Here is a 26453-nt window from a genome sequence, read left to right on the forward strand (position 1 = left end):
ATATCTCAGGATATGCAGCTTATTGTATAATTAAGCAAATATGTTTCATCTAAAATTCTGAGTGAAACATTTATATAAAATGAAAATAAGCCATTAAAAGTAAAAACGTAGAAAAAATATTGAGACAATAATCAGAAGATTGATGATAGTTATTTTCACAGATCATTTTACAGAATAAAATGCAATGTTGACATCACTGATATTATGATTGTTGTAGTTTCACTAGAGGAGTGTCTCAGGTTGGGCTAGAGCTGCAGCAGTGATTCTACTCATAAGGCCAGTTATTACTTTAGTAAACTTGTCATAAACAACAACAAAACAAAGATCAGTCTTTCATTTCTGGAGAACCAGGAAGTTCTGACCCAACTATGACAAGAGCTTCATCACCTCTCCATCTTCCCTCCTCCTCCTCCATCCCACTCATCCTCACTCTCATCCCATCCCGCAGCGCCGTGCTGCAGCTGCGCAGGAGGAAAATCTGCAGGGTTGCAGTTCCCAGAAGCTGAGCGAAGCGTCATGGAGCTGGCAGAGGGGGACGTGTCCGGGTCCGGTCCGGGGCTGAGGACGGGGTCCGGAGGACGCAGCGAGACAGAGGGGGACCGCTGGAGGAGACAGCGGACAGGAAAGTTACAGGAAGTCCATCACTAGCATGCTTCATGCTCGTTTCCAGCAGCTCTGAACATAACTTTCCTCACACGTTCTCTGCTGAATTCAAGTCTGGGCTTTGACTAGGCCATTCTAATCCATGAAAATGCTCCAATATAAACCATACATCGTAGCTCTGGCTGCAAACCTTCCCAGCTCTGCTCTACTTTGTGTTCCATAAATCCCAATGAAACAGTTAAACATAGTTACTGGAAGAGACCGTCAGCTAGCGGAGAGCTAACTAGCAGGTGGATCTGCTGTTTACCTGCAGTGAGATGCTGGACTTGCTGCTCCTCTCTTTGACCCGAGCCAGAGCTCCTTTCAGCCCAGACGACCTCTCCGTCATCTGCAGAGCCGCTCGCAGCAGCCTGGGCGTCTCGGGCCTGAGAGACGCCGCCGGTACCGGAGCCGGTTCCTTAGCTTCTGCTTTGGGTTCAGGCTTTTTGCCCTTATTGAGCATCTTCCTGTGGGGAAAAGGCGTCACAGAAAGAGGTGAAGCAGGAATGCAGCAGGCGTCGGAAGACAATCTGGATGCTAACCTGGCCTTCTTGCGCAGCAGCTTCTTGGACTCGGGGTAGTGGACCAGGATCTCGTTCAGGTCTTTCTTGTCCAGGATGAACAGGTTGGCGAAGCCGTGAGCGATCACGTTGGCCGTGCGCCGGTTGACTCCGCCCACCGCTAGCAAACTGAGAACCAGACAGTTTGATGATGACGACGGCCCATCAGAAACTCAGGAAGCTGGTCCAAACAGGAGGAAGTGACGGAGATTTGGTGGAAGCTCCAGCCTGTCAGGCTGCGTTCAGGGCAACGAAAGAACTAAACACAATCTGAACGCTGCCACATCTGGCAAGTTAATCCAACTCTCTGCAGGTTGTTTCCTGCTTCTTATTATTGAAGGTTTTTTACTTTTCCACTTGTCCTCATTAGGAAGCTCAGGTCAGAGGAATTAAAGATATAAACTAAAATAAATAAAGAACTCCTCCAACATCCCAAGCAGAACCGGGTCAGCTTCAGTCCGACTCCACGCAGAAACATTCGTCAGAGTCACTCTGACTACATTCTGATTTGATGGTTTTATGAAACCTTGCAGATTTTTGTACCTTATCTCTCCAAACACGGATCCTGCTCTCAGCGTAGCGAACACCGTCCTCTCATCAGGACCTCCAACCACCTGCACCTCCCCTGCTTTGATGATGTACATCTCCCGACCCACTTCTCCCTGGGGGGCAGGAAGCAAGCACACGGTCAGACATGACGCTAGCTGCTCATGCTAGCTTTCGGAGGGGAGGTTTACCTTCTTGCAGACGTAATCTCCAGGCAGGTAGACGACCGAGCGCAGACTCTTCAGCATGTCAAAGATCATCTGTCTGTCACAGCCCTGGGAAGCAGGAAGACACTTTGGTTCTTCACACCAGCATGAGCAGACCCAGCTTAACACCCGGCAGGCGACTTTAGCGCTTCCTCACCTGGAACAGAGGGACTTTGCTCACGATGGAGTAGTTGACGTCCACAGCGATGTCCAGACGCATTTTATCTGGCAGCTGGGTCAGAAGCTCCTGCTCATCTGGAGGCAAACATACAGATGTGAAGCATCAACAGCAGCTCAGGTCACCAACCACCAACAGATGGCGCTCTCCTTACCCAGCATGCCTTGTGACTGCCAGGTGTAGTTGTACCAGGTCTTGACGCGGTTCTGGACGTCTTTGGGTATGCGGTAGGATGTCATGTATTTGATGGTGTTGTCCATGCAGGTGCGGTAGTAAGTCTGAGCCGCGGTGGCCGCACCGACAACGTCACGCATCTGACATACAATGACACAGAAGCAAGGCAGCAGTTGCTGGTTTGACACCTGGAGTGCAGCTAAACGGCCACACCTACCTGGCCAATCATGATGGAGAAGGCGAAGACTCCAACGAAGTAGTTGATGAGCTGGAAGACGATCTCAAACAGGGAGGTGGGATCCGGCAGGCCGCCGATGGTGATCAGAGTTTTCACCGCAAAGTAGTAACAGCGAATATAACTGAGGGAAGGAGAAGGAGAAGAAGAAGAGCGTCAGAACGGGAAACGCAAAATATTTACTAGCTGGATATTTAGCTAAAATTTTTAGCAAGGAGCTAGCTAAATATTATGTTTATAAGCTAAGTGTTTAGCTAGCTCAGAGCTAACTAGTTTGGAGCTAAATCATTAGCTGGCTGACTAAATATTATGTACCGAAAATGTGGTTTACCATCAAGGTTAAATATTTAGCTTAATGCTAAATATTTAATTCGTAAGCTAAACATTTAGCTACCAAATATTTAGTTCCAATCAAAAATACTTAGTTGACATAGGAAATATTTAACTGGCTTGCTAACTAAGTATTTAGCTTTCTAAGAGCTAACTAATTTGGAGCTAAATAGTTACCTTTATCAATAAATTTTTATGGAGCTAATTATTAGTTTACCACCTAAATAATTACCAACTTATATAAATATTAACCCAAAAGATTTAGTTTGGAAGCTCATTTTCAGCTCCAAACTGCATGTTGACCTCTGAGCTAGCTCAACATTTAGTTTGCAAAGTATGACCTTCCCCGACCTGTTGCCGACCCGTTGTAGACCCACTGCGTGGCCCCCAGTCCGATGTAGGAGGACGCCCAGTGGTAGAGGCAGGCGTTGCAGTGAAGACAGTAGAGAAGATACGTGGTGGTTCGGATCACCCTGAACACAGAACCACCTTCCATTTTACTAACACACTCATGAAAGTGCGTCTCCCAGCATGCATTGTGCCAGACGTCACGACTGAGTTGTGAGAAGTTTTCTGCTGCCTTGATGAGAGACAGAGATGTTTATGGGTATTGCCCCGATTCACCTGAAGAGACCCTAACTGTATGAATAATAAATCATTATTATTAAAGAGATGAACCAAATATTAATGCCAGTTTTGCTTCACAGCAGCAAGATGGATCTCACGAGCTGGTACTTCGATCTGTCTTCATTTGTTTTGCAGCTGGGAGAGCGTTTCCCGAGGCTGACCTGTAGATGTAGGCTTTGGTCAGGATGGCCTCCAGTCGCTCATTAAACTCAAAGAACGAGTTGATCTGCAGAGACAACGGAAACCTCTCAGCTTCGCTTCTGATGTTTAGAGAAGAGGGTTAGGGTTCAGCAGCCGACCTTCAGCAGGCGAGGTAACCGCAGCAGAGGATTGATGCCCGTCTTAAAGTACAGCAGCTCCAAAGGGACGAGGCTGACCACGTCGAACTGCAAACCAATCAGGAGTCAGGAAGCATTCAGAAAAAATTCACAGAAAAACAATAAAAATGTCCCTTCTGGTCCCGATCTGTTACCTTAAAGCGTTTGGTTTTCATGTAATTTCTCATTTCCTTCTTGTCACACTGTCACAATAAAACAAAATGAGGAATCAGAGAAATGAGACATTGCTCGTTGTGGAACTGCACAGAAATCACATAATCTCAGATTATTCTCAAATTGTTCCCAGATTATCTCTGATTATTGCCTCACCACGATGTCTCCTCCACGAACGAACTGCAGGCGCGGCTGAAACACGGCGATGTCCAGAATGTAGATGAGGTCGCAGGCATAGTCGGTCAGCAGCCAGTAGGGGGCGTTTTGGGGCGTCTGGTAGGGGAACGCCCAGCGGACCGGGATCAGCCACACGTTCCAGTTCCAGGCCGCAGAAAAACCAGGAACATCCACAGAAGGTACAGGATGTCTGGGCACAGATTACAGAGGCGCAGGATGAAGAGGAGGAGGAGGAGGAGCAGCAGGGTGGCAGCAGGTACTGCGGGATTCTCACTGGTGAAAGGGTCGATGCTGGCGGGGAATCGGATTGGCCAGCAGGCCCGGATGCACCGAGTCTCCTTTCGCCCAGATGCCTCCGCTCCGCTTCCTGCCCCGCTTCCTGCCCCGCCGACAAACTGACCTCCTGACCTGCCTTCCTCCTCCTCCTCCTCCTCACCGTGGGGGGCGGATGCAGGCTGAGGGGGAGCTGAGGAAGAAACAGAGAAACATCATCAGGCAGAGAAACGGAACTGACTGGACCCGACCGGAACTGGGTTCTACTGGTAGGTAGATGGCAGGCAGTGAGGAAACGTGCTGCGTGGACGAGTTTCAGCGGCTTTGCAGCACAAAGTGGAGCCACTGGCTTTACCTGTAGGGAGAATTAAAGGTAATAAATAATGAGGTCAATTTAGGAGCAGAATGTCTTGACTTTGTGGCCACTTCTGCACAAACATTTTCTTTCTAACTAAATTACAGTTGACTGCTCTGATTATTGTCTTAACCAAGCTAACGTTTTATATTGTGTAGTTTTTCCAGTGAGAAACCTGTAACAGGTGTGGTTATTGTTGCCATGGTTACCGAGAAGCTGGCAGTTTGAGGTCAAACATGGCGACCTTAAGGGTCGTCAGGTTTCTGTCAGATGTTTCTAGTTTATTAAAATGATTAGTTTGATATAACAGAGTGAAAGTCCATTAATCCAGAGAGCAGCGCGGAGACCGAACCGAACCGGGGATTGGGTCCGGACGGGTCCATGGAGATCAGAGCTGGTTCTGGTTTCACTCAGACTCTGATTCCCAGCTCATCTCTACGTCAACTCCATCATGTCAACGCCCCATATGGTGGAGATTTGTTGTTTTCCTGAATGTGAATGAATCAGGGGCGTGTTTTCTATTGTTTTCTATTGTTTTCTATTGTTTTCTATTGTTTTCTATTGTTTTCTATTATTTTCTATTATTTTCTATTGTTTTCTATTGTTTTCTATTATTTTCTATCGTTTTCTATTGTTTTCTATTGTTTTCTATTATTTTCTATCGTTTTCTATTGTTTTCTATCGTTTTCTATCGTTTTCTATTGTTTTCTATCGTTTTCTATTGTTTTCTATTGTTTTCTATTATTTTCTATCGTTTTCTATTGTTTTCTATCGTTTTCTATTGTTTTCTATTGTCAGGTCTTTGTTATCATTAGCTTTAGCCTGTGGCTAACCAGATGTCTCAGGAGGCCCAGTCACTGAACTGGTCCCAGTTCGACCAGCAGACTGAACCCCTGCCTGTCTCTGTGTTTCCATTATAATAGAAATAACTTTGCAATGTAATGCACACTCTGTGCATTTTAGGATGTAAAGAAATTAAAAATAATTTGATCACTGCTGTCTATGGCACAGTTAACATATTACACTGTAATAAATATTTTTTAAAGTGAAAGTATGTAGTTAAAGTTTGATTAACTACTATTGTCTTACAATAAAATGCCTAAAAATTTTAATGTTACGTTTCTTTGTTCATATCTTGAAATAGCAAAAGCACATTGAATTATGGAATTGTGTTAATGTTCATGAATACATCACTGTAGATGTGTGTGTGTGTGTGTGTGTGTGTGTGAATGTGAGTGTGTGTGTGTGTGTGTGAGTGTGTGTGAATGTGAGTGTGTGTGTGTGTGTGTGTGTGTGAGTGTGAGTGTGTGTGTGTGTGTGTGAGTGTGTGTGTGAGTGTGTGTGAATGTGAGTGTGTGTGTGTGTGTGAGTGTGTGAGTGTGTGTGAATGTGAGTGTGTGTGTGTGTGTGAGTGTGAGTGTGTGTGTGTGTGTGAGTGTGAGTGTGTGTGTGTGAGTGTGAGTGTGTGTGTGAGTGTGTGTGTGTGAGTGTGTGTGAATGTGAGTGTGTGTGTGTGTGTGTGGGGAGGAAGACTCACCAGTGATGACGTTCTCTTCATCAGAGCTCTCCGGGTCGATCAGCTTCTCTTTAGCTTTCTCCGTTCTCTCTTTGAACATCCTGACCAGTTCCTGGAGTCGCTCACTGACCACAGCACTGGTCTGACTGGTCTGACTGGCAGCAGACGCTGGACGCTCCCTCAGCCTGGAGGACAAGAGGAAAACCAGCACGGGATGGAGGGATGAACAGATGGAGGGATGAATGGATGGAGGGATGAACAGATGGAGGGATGAACAGATGAACAGATGAATGGATGAACAGATGAACAGATGAATGGATGGAGGGATGAACAGATGGAGGGATGAATGGATGAAAAGATGAATGGATGGAGGGATGAATGGATGAACAGATGGAGGGATGAACAGATAAATGGATGGAGGGATGAATGGATGAACAGATGGAGGGATGAACAGATGAATGGATGAACGGATGAACAGATGAATGGATGAACAGATGGAGGGATGAACGGATGAAGGGATGAACAGATGGAGGGATGAATGGGTGGAGGGATGAAGAGATGAACGGATGAACAGATGAAGGGATGAACAGATGGACGTGTCGCCGCCCATGCTCCTTGCTGCTGTGCCTGAATCCAGGAATAATTCCTGATCTCGGTTTTATTCAGAATTCTGTAGAAGGAAATTCGTCCTCATTTCCCGCCGTTAGCCCAGCAGCTAACTGTTAGCTACAACTGGCTGACCTGGCAGATGAAATACCTCAGGATGAACAACTTTGCTGTTATGTTCATTAGTTAATTGGTTTAATCTTTCTTCTTTTTATCACTGGCTTAACAAGTTTGTTGAATAAAATTTTAACAAAATTATTGTGGTTAATAAATAAACTGTGTTTATTCCAAACACGTAGCATCCAGATCATGTGTCAAACTCAAGGCCCAGGGGCCATATCTGGCCCGCACGAGCTTTTTATGTGGCCCTCTAGACTCCACAAGTTACATCAATAAGTTCCTGCAAAATTCACGCAAAATCAACAGACCTCACATTTTTTCTGTAATTACTGCAGATTTGTCTTAAAATTGAGCAGAAACATTGGGCGATTAAATAAATGTGAAATTTAACATTACATAACTTAAGACTGCAAAAACAATCACAAAATGCTGGATGGACTGCTCAGTGAAAATAAGTCTGATATCATTTCATTTTAAGAGAAAAACAGATGTTCACTGATATTTTAACGAGTTTTATCAATAGATTCTGGGACAAGCTTCCCTTTAAGGACATTCAGATTTTTAATGTGGCCCAAAATGAAATTAATTTGTTGATCCAGATGTTCAAACGACGCCAAAGTTTCATTTTTATAAAACCTAAACCTTGATAACTCAGACTCAGCTGTCAATTAAAATGACTAGTTTTATTGATACTCTCTCAGCAATTATTTCTAGTTATTTATAGCCAAACCTCTGCTGGTTGGTTGGATTAACCTGGGGCTGAAAGCTCTTACATGCCGTCGGCGCTGCGCAGACTGGACTCACTGGGCCAGGCTCGGACCGGTACGCTGACGTCTTCATCATCATCTTCGCTCTGGGCCTGCAGGTTTCTGCTGGTGACGTTCAGGATACAACAGGTGAGTCCTGATCCTCACCTCATGGCTCAGGTACGAGTGTGGAACAGCCTTAGATTTGCCTGTTGCCATATTAAGGAAGGGAAATCCCTCCTAACTAAACTGATGATGCTCCCATCAAAACAGATTATGGGTCACATTTCAGCAGAACCAGAACATCTGGATTATCACCATGACTTTAACACATTAGATTCATTACATAGATGAACACGTTAAAGATTTCAACACAATTAATCACGTCTAGTTTTACATACAGAAGTCCTGAATTATGTTTCTACTATAAATCTGAGCTTCATTTGCTAACAGCTAACAGCAGCCGCTGCTACTGGCTTCATTTCTGCTTCTGAAGAACCTGTTGAAATAACATTTTAAGTTAGCACAATACTGCACAGGATAGTTTTGATACATATGAAATATACCATAGAAAGTTAAAGTACACTCTACGTTCACATAAATTTAGATAAAGATCCAAACTAAAACAACTGCTGACTCTCTGAACTTATATAAATTCTTAGGGAGGATTCGACAGAAAACAGGCCTAGAATCTCTTTAGACAGGGAGTCTGTCTGCCACAATTAACAAATTCCTTAGCGTGGTTCAAAAGTTCACTAGGATCTTAAAACTTTTTATAAATAATTTGATCTATTTTAGAATTAAATATATTTCTTTAAGCATTAAAAAGCATGTTTTTAATTAGTTAGTTTTAGATCCAACTTATAGTTAGTATTGAGCAATAGATTTTGTGCGAGTTTGTTTAAAACACCAACTGGTTTCTTGTTGAATCATCTTGAGGCAGAGATAACGCTGCAGACCCACGCTATAAATCAGATCACCTAAAGGAGCCTGGTATGAGAAGAGCTGGGTGTTTCAGTGGGTCTCAGAGGTAATAAAATTAACATTAAGACAGCCCACACAAAGGAAAACACACACCTCCTAATGCATATATTTAAATGAGGAGAATACACATTATTATAAAATGGTTTGTTTCACAGCAGTTCAAATCTCTTTGTGCTGAGTGAGAGTTTCCCAAAAGATGCATCTTTTGTTTGTGTTTTTATTTCCCTTTTTACTCAGTTAATTGTTTCTGTTTTGTCATGTCTTGGACTTTTGATGATCTAGGTGAGATGCTTATTGTAACATTCTTCTTGCATTGATTTTCTCTGGATAAAACTCTGGATATCTGAAGTCTGACGTTGTATGATTGCTCTTTTCTCCCTGCACATATATATTGAAACACAAGAATTTAGGACAGAGGAATAAATTAAAGAGCTAAATCAAGTTATTCCTCTTTTTAATTCTCAACAAACCTCAGACTGATGTTCTGTTCAAGTTGTGCTAAAAGGAGTTAGCCCATCAGAAGCTAAGCTAACCTAAAATAGCATCTCAATGCTTAACATGTTGCAGCTACAGTAGCATCCACAGTCCAGATTTGTAAAGGAGATCCATGAACGATCAGAGAAACTCTAGAAAGATGAACTTTTCTCCAATCTGATGAAGAGCATGAAGATTAAAAACTATAAATAATTTGCTGCTGAACTCAGAACATTTATTCAATAATTTAGCAGCAAAAAGTGTTTTTAAATTGAAAAAGCTGCTTGTTTTGTTTGCATTTGATGAAAACACAATTAGCCTCAGCGCTAATCTGGACCATCAACAGATTATATCTGCCTCCTTCCGTCATCGTCTCAGAGCAAACCCTGAGCAGAAGACGGAACGACACGAACCAGGCACTGTCTAGCGAAAGGCCAAAGGTCACTGCATGTCAGTGGAGGAGGAGATTCTTCCCTGTGAATTCATTGAGTTCAAAGGATTTATTTTTTAAAACCTTCAGTGAGAAACAGAATCCCAACTAGGATGAATTCACTGAATTAATTCACAACTTAATTCAAAAACTAACAACACAGGAAGTGCCTGTTGGGCTTACGTCTTGGTCCAGACATTCCGGCGCTTCCTCCCACCGCTGTGGACAAACAAGGGTCAAAGGTCAGAGTGGATCAGAGGTCAGAGTGAGGTCCAAGAACATGGAGTGAATCAGTCAGAGCCATGCGCCAAGCAGATCATGCACCAGACACAGAGAGGATGCACAGCGTGTCATGCAGGTTTTATTGATGATGATGAAGATGAGCTTACAGGAGGAAGAAGCAGAAAGCTGAACAGAGACGTCGCCGCAGCAACAAGCATCAGTTCTGCATCAACTCGGCACTGCGCTGCTTGTGCGCATCGTTTTATCCAGATTAGATGAGAAAGAATCTAAACATTGTTTCTGCAGAATGAAACCGTAGAGCCAGAAGACGGACAGCAGGGGGCAGCGCAGGAGGCAACAGCGAAACGTTTCTGTCCAAAATCACACATTTTATTTTTATGAGAGAATCCTTTAGAGGTGGCTTTCTGGAATAGACTCGTCTCTGTTTGGATCAAAACGTTTCACTTCCATCAACGTTGATGGAAATCTAACAGCTGGATGGAGTGAGCTCCCATGCAGCTCCCTTACTCTTTATCTCCTCTATTGCGAGCGAAAGCATGCGAGGAGAAAAAGAACACAGAGAAAGTTTCAGTGAAGATCCACTTCAGCTGCAGATTGTTTTATCAGCACATAGAAAACAGATGAAACTGATCAGAAGAACTGATCCAGAGTCCTGCTAAACTCCAGAAGAGGAAGGCTAGCTTAGCTTTCTTCCAAATCTGGAAATGAACGAGTCAAACCCGGGGAAATCCGTCTGCAGGCGCCTCACCTCTGGCGGCCTCCTGCCGGCGCCACGGGGACCGTCAGGGTGCTGAGCTTGGGCTCCAGGGCCGGGCCGCTGCTCCCGTCATCTCCTCCTGCTGCTCCTCCTCTTCCTCCTCTTCCTCCTCCTGGTCGGCATCCTCCACGCTCACCGCGGGCCGCAGGCTGAGGCCCGGCTCTGCTGGACACACAGACTGTCAGCTGAAATACTGCTGAAAATAAATTTCTTTCTGTCTGCTGATATAAAGTTTCACTTTTGATTATGAATGAATGAATGAATGAACTCTGTAATGAGTGATGTCACTCAGATGCTCCTCCATCATGTCTTCCTGATGAACACATGAAGGATTTGTGCAGTGACCCGGTTCTGCCGGGTCATCCAGGCTGATCCGACCAACATGGTTCTGGTTCCATTGAGAGTCGGCACCTGACCCAGACCCAGTTCTGGTCGGGTTTTTAACAAACCCAAACAAACATTTCAGACTGAAAATACATTTATTCGCTCCTCTAATCCATGTGGGAATAAAACGCAGCTTTTTTAAGTTTTCAGTTAAAATGTGATGCGGAGCCTGAACTCCAGGAAACGTTTTAATCCCGTTAATAATCCCGTTAATAATCCCGTTAATAATCCCGTTAATAATCTCGTTAATCCTGAACTGACCTCAAGCTGCTTTAGATTATCATGAAGGCCAAACTTCTGCTGCATCTCTACAGAACAACTAAAAAGAAATAATATGTGTAACTTTGTTCTAAAAATGTTTCTGCTTCGTTTTTCTATTTCAGGGTGTCCAAACTGTGGCCCGAGGGCCATTCGTGGCCCGCAAATGATTTTGTTTGGCCCTGGAATGGAATAAAGGATGGTAACAACTTGGCCAATAAAACAGAGAACAAATGATGACATAAAAACAGTTTTTCTTTTTAATAAGGCAGCAGCCCTGTTCATGTTTAGGATCTTTAATGATATTCTGATTAATCTGAAGGATTTTTTGACCTGCCAGAACTTTAAATTTGCCAGTTCAGACATCCTGCCGTAGCTTCTGACATTTGACATTTTTCAGTTGATTTGCTGTTTTGCTCCTCAGTTTGTTTCAGCAGAAGCCGAGCCGACCTCTAACCCTGTGCTGCAGTTACACCTGAACCTCAGAGCCAATCACCTGCAGGACCTTGTGAGTCATCCTCGATGAAGAAGGCGGGGTTCGCAAGGCCGGAGAGCGGGCGCGGCGGGCGTGGCGGGCTGGCGATGGGCGGCAGGCGGGGGTAGGACGGCACGTTGGGCAGGGTGGGGGGGGAGGGGCAGGGGGAGGCAGGCTGAGGATGAGGAGGGGGGGCCGGGGGCTTCTGCAGGAAGTGGGTGAGTTCTAAGTCCGGCTGCTTCCTGTTCTGGTTCTGGTTCTTAGGCATCTTGTGGCATGAGGCTGTTGAGACGGTTCCGGATGTTCAAGAAGCTCTGCTGGGTTCTGCTTGGCAGCTGGGCCAGCTTCTCTGGGATAGAGGACAGCCTGTGGGCCAAGCCAGAGAGGCCGGGGTCCCCCCCTGGGCCCTCCGGGGCCTCCGGGGCCTCCGGACCCCACGCGGTCCCGCCGGGCAGCAGCTGGGTGAGGCTCTGTGCGACGCTCCGCGGGACCCGGGTTAGCCGGATCTGGGAGAACTCGTGGCGCAGCTCCAGGGGCAGAGAGGGCAGTGGGGGCAGGTAGCTGGTCAGGTCAGAGAGCCGGGTCGGGGGGCGGGGCATGGGGGGCAGCTGGGGAGGGGAGATGCCGTTCTCTTTGAAGAACGCGTTGATGTTGCCAAAGCACTCAGAGGTCGGCGGGAAACGCATCAGACAGTTCTTAAACGCATCACAGCTGACTGGCGCTGCAGGGAGACAGGAAGAGCCAATCAGAGCACAGAGAGACGGGAAGAGCCAATCAGAGCACAGAGAGACGGGAAGAGCCAATCAGAGCAGAGCATTGGGTTCTGGTTCTGGTTCTACTCTTGATCTTCTATGTCCCAAAATGTCGTTTACCTCCACAGCCGTCTCCAGAAGCATCTTCATCCTGCAGGAAGCAGAACGATCCGACAGGAAGTGAAAATAATAAATAAAACATCAGAGCAGTTCTTAGACAATCAAACCAGGAACGATCCCAGTTAGTAGAGAACGATCCCAGTTTGATGAACTAAACCATGGAGAGAAAAACTCGTTACCTTTTCTGTGTTGGATGTCGGAGCGTCGTTTGCTTTCAGCGGCTGCTCTGTCACAGCTGCTGTACACACTTCCTGCTTCTCCGGTTCTGGTTCTGGTTCTGGTTCTGGTTCCTCCTGCTGCTCCTCAGCTGCGTCTCTACCTGCTTCCTGGTCGGCCGGTTCCTCGGCTTTCTCCTTGTCCTGGAGTCTGGACCCGTCCTTTCTACAGAACAGAACCGCAGACGCAGGTTTCAGGGAACAGCTGGACACACTGGAACACAGGTGGTTCAAAGTGCGGCCCGGGGGCCCCTTGTGGTCCTTGGACTGATTTTTTTGGGTCCCCAACTGCAGTTCAAGAATGATGCAGACATTTATTTTTAATCAGGTTAAAATTATTACACAGAATTTTGATGTAACTGAAAATATTAAAAATATAAACTATTCTTGTTTTTATAACCCAGGTGTCATAATAAGTAGATCCTTGTGTATCCAGAGCTTTTTACTGAAAAGTCGACTTTGCTTTTATTTAATTGATGAAATATGGATAAAGTATTTTGAACAAAACAAATCTAATCCTGTTTAATTTTAGCTGACAATATAAAAGTTTAATTGAATCCAGAACTATTTGAAAACTAGAAGCTTTTCTCTTAAAATTGCAAACGTCCAACTCCTTTAAAGCTGCAGCACGAACCTTTTTAAAGAAACATATTTGTTGAAACCGTTTCCACGTTGAGACAGATCCGCTCTGCCTTCTCTCAGCACTATCTAGAAACAACCAATCAGAGCTGGGAGGCGGGTCTAATCGCTGTCAATGCCTCCCCTCCTCCGCGCAGCTCTCTGCTACGCTGGAGCTAGCATAGCCTATCACTAATGCTAAGGCTAGTTAGCATGGCCACCTGTCACAGCAGATAAATGGCTTTGCTGTAACGGTAAGCTTTTTTCTGCCATTAACATTTTGAGCAGCGAGTGCATGGAGATGATTGGCAGCACTAAGCCCCGCCTCCTGCATCCAGCTCAGGGAGGAGATGATTGGTTCGATGATCTGTCTAGTAACAACGCTTGGAACTAAAATGTAAAACATATTTTTTAGAAAAGTTACAAACTGCAGCTTTATGGATTTTTATTGTTCCAACATTTGAACCGTTTCTGATAATATTCAAATAATATTCACATTATTATTGACTTATTGACTCGAACTTGTCAGTTTTATTGCAAAATAATTCCTGGAATGGATCCAGCATTGATAGGAACAGAAACTATTTCACACCTTTTTCAGCTAAAGAAAATAATTATTCAAACGATATTGTGGCATTAAAATTAAGCTAAAATATGATCTTACTTTTGATTCTATTTTATATTCCACGGATCATCAGGAAACGAACCATTTTAATTCAAGGCTGGAAAGAACAGAAATATGTTTTTCTTCCTTGTCTTCAGTCAGTTTGTATTTTATTCTCTGTTGTATTTAGTGGCTCATGAAGCCAGTCGGAACCGTTTGGGTTCGTCTCAATACTCACTTCCTCCGACGGAGCTGTCAGTGTTCCCACCTCAAAATGTCCCCCGGCATCAGAACCAGCGACTGGACCGGGTCAGAACCAGCTAATGGACCGCGGAGCGGGTCAGAACCAGCTAGTGGACCGAGGAGCGGGTCAGAACCAGCTAGTGGACCGCGGAGCGGGTCAGAACCAGCTAGTGGACCGCGGAGCGGGTCAGAACCAGCTCGGTTCGCTGCTGTTGATCAGACAGCGGCTGCAGGAGCGGCCGTTACTGGGCAACCGGGGGGGGGGGGCTGGCGAGGAGGGACGGTTGCTAGGGGAAGCTGTGGTTGCCATGGCAAGGAGTTGTAATGCTGCTGAAGCAAATCTCGCGGGATTTCAAAATCTGCTGCGAGACCTCCTAAGAAATCTGCTTCAGATCGGCGGCGTAATAATGCATTATTATTATTATTATTATTATTATTATTATTATTATTATTATTACTATTATTATTATTACTACTATTATTATTATGATTATTATTACTATTATGATTATTATTATTACTATTATTATTATTATTACTATTATTATTATTATTATTATTATTACTATTATTATTATTACTATTACTATTATTATTATTATTATTATTACTACTATTATTATTATGATTATTATTATTATTATTATTATTATTATTACTATGATTATGATTATTATTATTATTATTATTATTATTATGATTATTACTATTATGATTATTATTATTACTATTATTATTATGATTATTATTACTATTATGATTATTATTATTATTATTATTTTTGTTATTATTATTTTTATTATTATTATTATTACTATTATTATTATTTTTTTTTTATTATTATTTTTATTATTATTATTATTATTTATTTGACCTAGATCAAAAATTATCACAAAGAAAGGAGTTTTATTTTGAAATCATCTGTAAATGGAAAACATTGACCAATCACTAGCTAGAACAGCAAAATATGCTTAAAAAGGCATTTAAAGTTTACATTCTATATATAGATATTAGATATTTATATAGACTGTGGAAAAAGTGTAAAATAAGTTTGACTACATTTTTCCAATTTTCGACCAACTTTTTACCAGAATAATAAGACAACAAACTTGATGAAATATAAGTTCAGAAGAAGATAAACTCTGATTTTGAGGATCCAATCCTGGCCGTCGCTTTTCTGTTCACTCAAATAAAAATCTCAGTCTGGGCTTTCTTCCATTCACTTGGATTCTCTCCTACAGCAGGCCAATCCATTCAGTCTGTGTTGGCCACGCCCCCAAATATTGCATTAACATCAAAAGCCGCCTCATTCGACTCAGCTCTGCTGTCTGTGCAGCGGAGGACGGTTTACAGTGCAGGTAAGCTTCACAGCGTCCAGGTGGTACGTTACATCAGTCACAGGCAAACTTCAGTGACTGGCCAGAATTGAAAACCTCAGCACGGTCCTCGCCTCCAGCTGATACTCACTCTGCATCGGCTCCTGGCTCCAGCTTGCTGTCTTCTTCTGGTGCTGCGGGCAATCTGGCAGCAGAAACAGTCAGTCAGTTTAATGCAGTCAGTCAGTTTGTACATAATTTGGTCCCAGATGAAATCCTGAAGATGTTCTCACTTGGCCTCCGGTTCCTCCGGTTCCTCCAGCAGCTCCTGGCTCTCCAGGGAGAGCTTGATGGAGGTTCCCTCGCTGGCCATCTGCCTCACCGCCATCTCTGCCGTCTGCCGGGCCACCTCTTCGGCCAGGCGGGCCATCTCCAAGCGCTCCTGCAGCAGGCTGCAGCAGAGGCACTGGATTAGAAGGATGCAGTGTGCTGCAGAGAAATCCTCCTGGACCAGCACCGGCTCACCGTTCCTCCATGGAGGCCAGCGCCACGCCTTCAGCCTCCTTCTTGATGCTTTCGATGAATGGCGTCCAGCGGCCCGTCTGGGTCTCTGCATCTTCCTGAGATGTTTTTGTCCAGCTGTCTGAAGCCGGGGCCAGGGGGGCCTGGGGGTCCTGGGGAGCCTGCGGGCCCTGGGGGTCCTGGGGGGCATGGGGGGCCTGGGGGGCCTGGGGGTTCTGGGGGTCCTGGGGGCCCTGGGGGTCCTGGGGGTCCTGCGGGGCCTGGGGGTCCTGGGGGGCCTGGGGGGCCTGGGGGTTCTGGGGGTCCTGGGGGTCCTGCGGGGCCTGGGGGCCTCTGAGGTGGCGCAGCTCCCCAGGGCAGAGCCGGAACTCCTGCCCTCCTGCTGGGCCGGTCACCCGCTGGACCCTGGGATCCTGCAGCTTCGGGGCGGTTCTGGCCCTCGTTGTCCGACTCCACGTCCTCCAGAACCATGTCGGGCTTCAGTTTGGAGGAAGCTGCAGCAGGAGGAGGAGTCAGAGGTCAACGTTAGGCTTTGTTACAGTGTTGCTGCTTTAATCTGCTCCAGAAACACAATCAAAAGCTTTTAATTCACTAAATTAATTCATGAAATATAACTTTTTGAAAATATTTCTGCCTGTCAACTGGTTGAACACGTCAACATGTCAAACGTGTCTGTGTATGTGTGTGTGTGTGTATGTCTGTGTGTGTGTGTGTGTGTCTGTGTGTGTGTGTGTGTGTGTGTGTCTGTGTGTGTGTCTGTGTGTGTGTGTCTGTGTGTGTGTGTGTGTGTCTGTGTGTGTGTGTGTGTGTGTGTGTGTGTGTGTGTGTGTGTGTGCAGACAGAAAGACACCGGGCCGGGAATCGAACCCGGCTCTACCTGCTGCGCCACTGTGCAGCCTGTCACACTTCATAGGACATTAAACGCTTACGTCTCTGAACGCAAATGATTCTCCAGGAATTTGCCTTAAAGTTCAAACTTTAATGCATTTATCTACAATAAGTACAAATACAGAGAGATGCATCCTGCTTCATCACACATCGTAGCTGCCACTCACTTCAACATATGTCAAAGTTCACACATTTATTAAGTCATATATGTATTCAAGACATCTACAATAATTTCAGATAAACAGTAAATTACTACATTTTTCTGTTGGACAAAAATTTGTAAATTTAAAATACAAATGCGAACAAAAATAATCTGGTGCTAAATGTATTCCAGTTCAATCTTCAACTGGAGGACAGAAAGGAGAGTCTAACAGCTGCCTCAATAGTCTGGGCTCCCAGTGTGCTGGTTCTATGTGCTGGTTCTATGTGCTGGTTCTATGTGCTGGTTCTATGTGCTGGTTCTATGTGCTGCTTCTATGTGCTGGTTCTATGTGCTGGTTCTATGTGCTGCTTCTATGTGCTGGTTCTATGTGCTGGTTCTATGTGCTGGTTCTATGTGCTGGTTCTATGTGCTGCTTCTATGTGCTGGTTCTATGTGCTGCTTCTATGTGCTGGTTCTATGTGCTGGTTCTATGTGCTGGTTCTATGTGCTGGTTCTATGTGCTGGTTCTATGTGCTGGTTCTATGTGCTGGTTCTATGTGCTGGTTCTATGTGCTGGTTCTATGTGCTGGTTCTATGTGCTGGTCGGAGCGTCCCAGCCGTCTCCTCCTGCTGTTCAAGGGGCTCTCAGCGCCTTCCCCCCTGAAACAGAAGGAGAAGAGGGACTGAGTTAGGCTCCGGCCGTCCGACCAAAACCTTTAAACCTCAAGAAGAAGAACAGGAGGACCCAGCCAGGAACCCTGCATTGAAAACCGAGTCACTCAGCCCGCTAACGCTGAGGAAACGCCTGGCGTCGTCCAGCTACTGGCCGCCTGATTCCCAAACTACAGACTGACTGATCTGTGAACTACAGCAGAGCCAGTGGTCTCACCTTTCTGCAGCACTTCCGCCGCTCCCTGCTGCAGCGTTAGGAAAGAAACACAGAGTGAGTCTCTGAGTGAGGAAGGAAATGATGATGATGAAGATAAAGAACCTCAGCTTCGTCTTTGGGCGGCAGGACGAGCTGCGGCATCTTCAGACCCAACCCGGACACGAACCAGTCCACCACTCTGCAAGCAGACAGGATGAGATCATGAAACGTTTGACTCTCTCCTGATTCCTCCGGTCGACGCTTCGGGAGTCCTCGAGTTCTCACTTCATGTTTCCGTTCTGACTCTACAAAGAGACACCATGTTTACTCTAACATGTTCAGAAATATGTTCAGAAGTGAGACTTCCTGCTGCTTCCATTCACTGATTCTCTATTTCCTGAAGCTGCTCTCTAAATGGCTCTGGGTACAGATTATTAGTATAGCATTGCTCACATTAAGATAATAAATATTTTACTGGAAAACACATCCAGAGGAAATAAAGAGAATTATATAAAACCATGAAACACGTCAAAACAACAAAAGGAGAAATGCAACCATCACTGAAATATAAATAAAACAGTTTAAGACATAACGACTTCCTCTGTTTGGAGTCATAAGCAAAATAAAGTCTGGTGCATTAACTTTCACCATCGGGCCACTCAGAATATTTCCCAGAAGTCTTTGGGGTCTGTGGCGAGTTTTCTCTTTGCTTCATTTGTTCCTTCAGAGCAAACAGATCAGACTCGGAGATGCAGGAGCAGCTGGGAAGTGTTGAGAATTAAAAAGAGGAATAACTTGATTTAGCTCGTTAATTCATTCCTCCTTGTCCTAGATTCTTGTGTCTGTATACATGTGCAGGGAGAAAGAGCAATCATACGACATCAGACTTCAGATATCCAGAGTTTTATCCAGAGAAAATCAATGCAAGAAGAATGTTACAATAAGCATCTCACCTAGATCATCAAAAGTCCAAGACATGACAAAACAGAAACAATTAACTGAGTAAAAAGGGAAATAAAAACACAAACAAAAGATGCATCTTTTGGGAAACTCTCACTCAGCACAAAGATTTGAACTCCTGCTGTAAAACAAACCATTTTATAATAATGTGTATTCTCCTCATTTAAATATATGCATTAGGAGGTGTGTGTTTTCCTTTGTGGGCCTTCCCATTGATTTTATTACCTCCTGATATATGGATCGTCCAACTGGGTCTCTGCCGTACCAGGCGTCTCCTGCAACTCTCCCTGAGCTAAATTTACTTCCTCTGTCTGTTTTAGTTTTCTGACTCAAATGATTCCACAAGAAAGTAGTTTGTATTTTTAACCAAGCTTGCACAAAATGTAATGCTAAATAATGACTATAAGTTTGGATCTAAGAAGTAACTAATTCAAAACATGCTTAAAGAAATATAGTTAATTCTAATATAGATACAATTATTTATAAAAAGTTTTAAGATCCTAGTGAACTTTTGAACCACGCTAAGGAATTTGTTAATTGTCTGGCAGACAGCCTCCCTGTCTAAAGAGAGTTAAGGAAGTCTCAGTCTGTCTTTCTTTAAGATCCTCCCTATACAATTCATGTAAAACTTTTAGAGTGGCCAGTTGTTTTAGTTTGGATCTTTATCTAAGTTTGTCTTAAGTAAAGATTAGCCTGTGTACTATTGTGCTAATTTAAAATTCTATTTCAACAGAAGCAATGTTGTTCCTGCAGCTTCCCGGCGCTACAAGGTCAGTGCAGGTCAGTGAGGCCTGTGTGTTTTTCTTTGGGCGGGGTCACCAGGAGTTCACAGGAAGCTGAGTCGTTGCAGCGGTAAATAAACCCACCCGGCTCTGCTGTCGGTGTCCAGTGAAATCCCACTGAGAGACTCCGGCGGAGGCGACAGCACTGCAGGCAGAAACAGAGAGCGTCGCATTAAAGGTCAGAAACCATCCTCAGCGCAGCGCCTGGAGCTGCTCTACCTTTGTCTAGAGAGGAGCGAGAGACTTTTGGCGGCACTTCCACAGGTCCGCCACCAGGGGGCAGAATCACTGGCTGAGGGACTATCTGCTTTATCCAGTTCACCACCCTGCAGGACAGAAGAAGATAGAATAGCTGTGACTCTGTCACCTGATGCTGCAGACAGAGGTCAGGGGTCAGGAGACCACCACTTCTGATGGGGTCAGCTCTGGACCCTATCAGGTCAGAGCTGCATCGGGCCGGCCTGCCGGCTCCGACTGCAGGGACCTGGACTCACTTTGGATGGAACTGTGGAGCCAAAGTCTCCACTTCCGACTCTTCCTCCTCCGACTCCACCTCCCCACGGGGATGTGAGGAAGAGGGTCATAATCTGGATTATAAAACATCCCATTATCAGGAAGAACTGCATCATTTCTGCTTGACTGAACAGGAAGAGGCGGGGTTTAGAGAGCCCACCTGGCATTGCTGCAGCCTCGAACACCTGGAACAGCAACAAGCATCAGAACATAACTTTATTCTTTGATTAATCTCAGCAAGATAAACAATTGTTTTCATATGAAGCTGAATATGTAGCAAGCTAGATATACTGTTGCAGTTAGCTCTGAGCTAAATATTTAGCTAACATGCAAATTCATGTGCCAATAGCAGAAAGAGGACTATCAAAATAAAAGCAGTGTCTTCTTTATAAACTCCTTCTTGTCTTTTTCCCTCTTTTCATGAACAACATTTCAGAGACATTCAGCAGCAGTTATCAAAATCCAGCTTTTATTTTCACAATAGCTAAATGTTTAGCTCTGTAGCCAACTAAACATTTAGTCAGGAGCTAAACAGCTAGCTTGCTAACTAAATATTTAGATTGCTATATAAATGTTTAACCATTTATTGGAACTAAATATTAAACCGGTTCTCCAGACCCAGCATGTCCTCCCGGCTGGGGGCGGAGCCTCACCTCGGTGTTCTCCTCGGCGGCGTTCTGGGTCTCAGCCGCTTCTCGGTACTTCTCATCTGGCTGAGGCAGAACCTTGGTCAGACCCTGAGCGACCCAGCTCATCACGCCGGTCCTGACAGAGACACAGCTGTGAATTTCATCTCTTCCTGTTAAACCGTCGGCTTTTATTGAACTTTAAATTACCGTTCTGCATCCTCTGCTGGCTGGACAGCAGAAAACAAAGCAAATCATGTGATACAGTTCAAATATCTGCTGAAATGAATCACAGCTAAAGAGTTAAAACACACAGAGCTGTTTCCAGTTTTGGAAATATAAATCAGTTTGGATCGCCTGATCGGGTCAGAACCTCTCCATGTCCTGTTTGTTTTTACAAGCAAAGCAACCAGGAGGGGTTCTGGTTCTGGTACTGACCCTGCAGTCTGCGTTGGACCCCTGGAGCAGAGGCGACCCCGGCGGCTGCGGCAGCGCGCTGACGAAGCCGTTAGACAGCCAGCCCATCACTCCTCCGTTGCTCTGGCTGCAGAGGCAGTTCCTCACAGGTCAAAGGTCAAACCTCTGAAGTGCGTGAAGTTTACGCCATGCAGGAATACTTTACCCGTCCTCTGAGGCTTCCTCAGGACTCTTTGCTGAAGCATTCTTGGCTGCAAAGCATCAAATAATGATAAACTGCAGCTACCAATCAGGGAACAGCTTACATCAGCAGGTGGAGCCTCACCTTCACTGTTCCTCAGCGATTCCTCCAGGAGCAGAAAGAGACACAGAGTTCACTCATCCTCAGTCCAGACTGACTAACTAACTAACTAACTAACTAAACTGACTGACTGACTGACTGACTGACTGACTGACTGACTGATGACTGACTGACTGACTGACTGACTGACTGACTGACTGACTGACTGACTGACTGACTGACTGACTGACTGACTGATGACTGATGACGGCTCCCTTTTCTCCTGACTGGAGGCTTTTCATTCTCCCTCTTCAGAAAAACTTTGGGTTTGCTTTGAATGTCTTTGGTTGTTGTTTGTTTTTGGTTATGGGTTTTCAAATTTTCCCTTTTGGGGTTTTATGTCTTTACTATAATTAATAAAATCATTTTCCTTGTGTGGTTTCCTGTAACTGAACCAAACGGGCCTAGCAGACGAAACTGCGACTGACAGCCAAGGTCACTGCGAGGTCACTGCGAGTCACTGCGAGGTCACTGCGAGGTCACTGAGGTCACTGTGAGGTCACTGCGAGGTCACTGCGAGGTCACTGCAAGGTCACTGTGAGGTCACTGCGAGAGTTCACTGCGAGGTCACTGCGAGGTCACTGCGAGGTCACTGTGAGGTCACTGCAAGGTCACTGCGAGGTCACTGTGAGGTCACTGCGAGGTCACTGTGAGGTCACTGCGAGGTCACTGCGAGGTCACTGTGAGGTCACTGCAAGGTCACTGCGAGGTTACTGCAAGGTCACTGCGAGGTTAGGTTACTGCAAGGTCACTGCAAGGTCACTGCAAGTTCACTGCGAGGTCACTGTGAGGTCTGCGAGGTCACTGTGAGGTCCACGAGGTCACTGAGGTCACTGCGAGGTCACTGTGAGGTCACTGTGAGGTCACTGCGAGTTCACTGCGAGGTCACTGTGAGGTCACTGCAAGGTCACTGCGAGTTCACTGCGAGGTCACTGTGAGGTCACTGCGAGTTCACTGCGAGGTCACTGTGAGGTCACTGCGAGGTCACTGTGAGGTCACTGTGAGGTCACTGCGAGTTTACTGCGAGGTCACTGTGAGGTCACTGAGGTCACTGCGAGGTCACTGCGAGGTCACTGCAAGGTCACTGCAAGGTCACTGCGAGTTCACTGCGAGGTCACTGCAAGGTCACTGCGAGTTCACTGCGAGGTCACTGCGAGGTCACTGCGAGGTCACTGTGAGGTCACTGCAAGGTCACTGCAAGGTCACTGCAAGATCACTGCGAGGTCACTGCAAGGTCACTGCGAGATCACTGCGAGGTCACTGCAAGGTCACTGCGAGGTCACTGCAAGGTCACTGCGAGGTCACTGCGAGGTCACTGCAAGGTCACTGCAAGGTCACTGCAAGGTCTGCCTCCTGCTCCTTCCCTCACACCTCCAACCTGTTAACTCATCAGCTCAGGTTTTTGTTCTTCAGTATCAGTATCTCATTCTCAGTCACTCCCTGCTGGATCCTCCAGTCGTTCTTCCTGTCAGCTCCCCATCGACCCAGATTTATCGTTCATTTCCTTTTTCTTTACTCTGTAAGTTTGTTCATTCAGAAATCGCAAAGAAACTTTTTAAGCTGCTGGCAGACGCTTCATCTCCTGGTAGAATCTGGGAATCATTTCTCTGTTTTACTTCATGAAATATTTATGACATGAAAATGAGTAAAACTGATTAAAGCAGAACATTTTGAAACCATTTAGTTTGTGTTTTATTTCTGCTTCAGAAATTGCCTGCTGTAAAATTTATTGGACAGAAATCCAAATGATTCCTCCTTCTGCCTGAGGCGATCGACTTCCTGTATGAACACCAACATAGCGTAGCATAGCATAGCGTAGCATAGTATAGCATAGCATAGCAATCAAACCACATGAGGACAGAAAATGAGAAAAGTTTAAAAAGAGACCTTCAGGAATCCTGAAAAACATCCAAATCATTCCAGAACCCGGAACTGTTTCTGCAGTAGAACCAGTCCTGGAACAGATTGGATTTACTGGAGTTCTACTGGACCAGTAGAACCCCAGTCTGTTCCAGAACTGGTTTAAAACTTTTGCACAGTGAGTGTTGTCTTACAGCAGCGGCCGGAGCTTCAGCAGGCTGAGGAACGACCTTCACCACCCAGGAGAAACATCCTGCAAGCAGACGCACCAATCAGCAGGGTTACTGGTTCTACTGGTTCTACTGGTAACTGTACTGGTTCTACTGGTTCTACTGGTTCTACTGATCACTGTACTGGTTCTAGTACTGAGAATAGTGTGAATGAATGAATGTTGTTAAAGCAACATTTAAAAATAGAAACTATATCAGGTTAATAAAGTGACTTAATGACTTTATTAACCTGAATTATTCTATATTTTTGCAAAATATTTTATTAGTTTACATTTTAATATTTATTGACCTATTAACCATTAAATACCGTCTTAGATAAATATTGACCCAACGCCACCAAATCTTTGCAGTGTCCTAGTTAAAGCATACCCTTCACCTGTGTAGCAGAGCTTTGAATGAAGAACGTAGTTTTTATGTTTAGCGACACATCCAGAAAAATAACGTGACAATTTTCATATTTATAACTTGGGGCAGAAACGTCAGAGCGGCCGGCAGGCGGCGCCAAAGCTGCACTACCAGGATACTCCACGGGGGGGAGACAGTCCCACTGCCTCAACGCAGAGACAATGGGACAATAGGACCCCAGCACTGACCGTCAGGTCGGGGTCAGAGGTCAAAGGTCACTGACCCTCCAGATCTCTTAAACTCAGCAGATCAGCCGGTCCAACAGAACCAGAGAAACGACAGGAAGTCACTTCCTCCAGTTGTTTGTGATTGGTGACCGGACCAGAACCAGAACCAAACCGGACCAAACCAGAACCGGACCAGAACCAAACTGGTTGAAAACCAAACCGAACCAGAACAAAGCGCAAAACTGGACCAGAACCATGCCAGAACCAAACCGGATACAAATCAGAAGCAGAGCCAAACCGGATCAGAACCAGGCCTTTCCTCAGCAGCTCTTCGCGACGCCTCAGAGAACTGAATTGTGGGATTGAACTGCGGACGGTTTCTGATGCAGCGGCTGTCTTACCTGCGACTCTACGGGAGGCTGAGCATGCCGAACGCACAGAGACCCAGAGACCCAGAGAGCGGCGCAGATCTGCGGGATTTCCTCTGCGGCAGCCTGGAGGGAGCTGATGGGATTAACCTGAGGCCTCAATCCCTCAGATTATTAACGTCAGAGGAGCAATATGGACAAACTACGGTGGCCTGACAAACTACCAGGACCCCATTTGACGCCTTTCTGAATGAAAAAGTCATTCAGCTTCTGAGAGCTCAGTGTGTTTCTACAGACAACTGGGAGGAAACCCCAGCTGAACTGGGATCAACTGGTTAGAGACGTGAGAATGCAGATTATTCCTGGTCTGGGCTGCAGGAGGAGAACCCAGAGAGAACCCACGCAGGCAAACGGAGTGGTGCAAACTTATGCATGCAGAAAGCCCCAGTCTGGGATTCAAACCCACAACCGCTGCTCCCCGTGCAGCAGATCCCACGGCGCCCCCAGCAGGTCGATCTGAGGAGACGCACTTTGAGAAAGCAAAAGTGTCAATGAAAATAATAAAACTCCGTCGCCATATTGAACGATAACAAGATGTTCATGTTTAATTTTCTTTGCTCAAACTGTTGCTTTGAGTTCTGATCTGTAACCGACTGCGATTCGTTTCAGGCTCCAGGCGCGTCGGGTCTCCAAGCAGCAGTTTAAAATCAAACGTGTTTCCTTGACCTGCTGAATCTATTATTCCTTTTTCTGGCTGAATAAATATTTAATGTGGGAAGTGTTTCTGTTTGCATCTGAAGCTGCTTCAGTTTTTCTCCTGGTCTGTTGATCAGATCACCGTCTGTAAAATGTTCCTAACAAAACAAGGCTGTATTCAACCTGAGCTTCCACCGCTCCGACAGGGACAAGATGGAGTCTGGAAAGTTATGCTAAAACATTAGCATTAATATTTTTGAGTTATTTAGCCTGTCAGAGAAAATAAAAAGGGTTTTCATCTTTCATGTTTTCATTGTGTTATTTCTGCATTTATGAGAGTCATGGTTAATAACTAACTATTTAGGTTGCAAATTAAATATTTCATTAGAAAGCTAACTATTTTGTGCATTAACTACATATCTAGTTAACAAGCTAGTGTGCTAGGTATATATTTAACTAGCAACCTGATTATTTATGGTAATAGAAGTTTAGACAGCAAACTACATATTTAGTTTGAAACTGTGATATTTGCAAATGAATGAAAATGAACCACAGTTTGTTTTATTTACTATAAAAGGCTGAATAAACCAAACTGTTGCTGCTAACAACTGTAAGTTTCAAACGGCGGACAGAAAGCCAGAGATGATGTCAGGGATGATGTCAGAGATGATGTCAGGGATGATGTCAGAGATGATGTCAGAGATGATGTCAGAGATGATGTCAGGGATGATGTCAGAGATGATTAAGGAGGATTCAGGTTGAGCAACAGGTAAACAGCTCTTCAGGTAAATCTGCGGCTCGTTTCCAGGTGAGTCTGAGGATGAAAACATTTTAATCTTCCCTCTGGAACAACCTGAGCAGGAAGACGGTCAGTTCTAGAAACAGTCCGGCGTTCCCGTCTCAGCCTGATTGTTTCCATGGGAGCGTTCCTGCTGGAGCGACAGGAGGCGCCGGCACATCCCATTATCAGCTCAGGATTAGCTGGACCAGGACAGCGCCATGACACGCAGCCAT

The 26453-nt window shown here is 45.2% G+C and overlaps 1 pseudogene; it reads right to left on the reverse strand.

Moving 5' to 3' along the window:
• Positions 1-141: 141 nt before the first annotated feature.
• On the reverse strand, positions 142-26269 carry LOC129356235 (cyclic nucleotide-gated cation channel beta-1-like; annotated as a pseudogene).
• Between the last annotated feature and the right edge of the window lie 184 nt (positions 26270-26453).

This window comes from Poeciliopsis prolifica, unplaced genomic scaffold (assembly GCF_027474105.1).
Source record: "Poeciliopsis prolifica strain line A6 unplaced genomic scaffold, Auburn_PproV2 SCAFFOLD161, whole genome shotgun sequence".
Taxonomy (NCBI): Eukaryota; Metazoa; Chordata; class Actinopteri; order Cyprinodontiformes; family Poeciliidae; genus Poeciliopsis; species Poeciliopsis prolifica.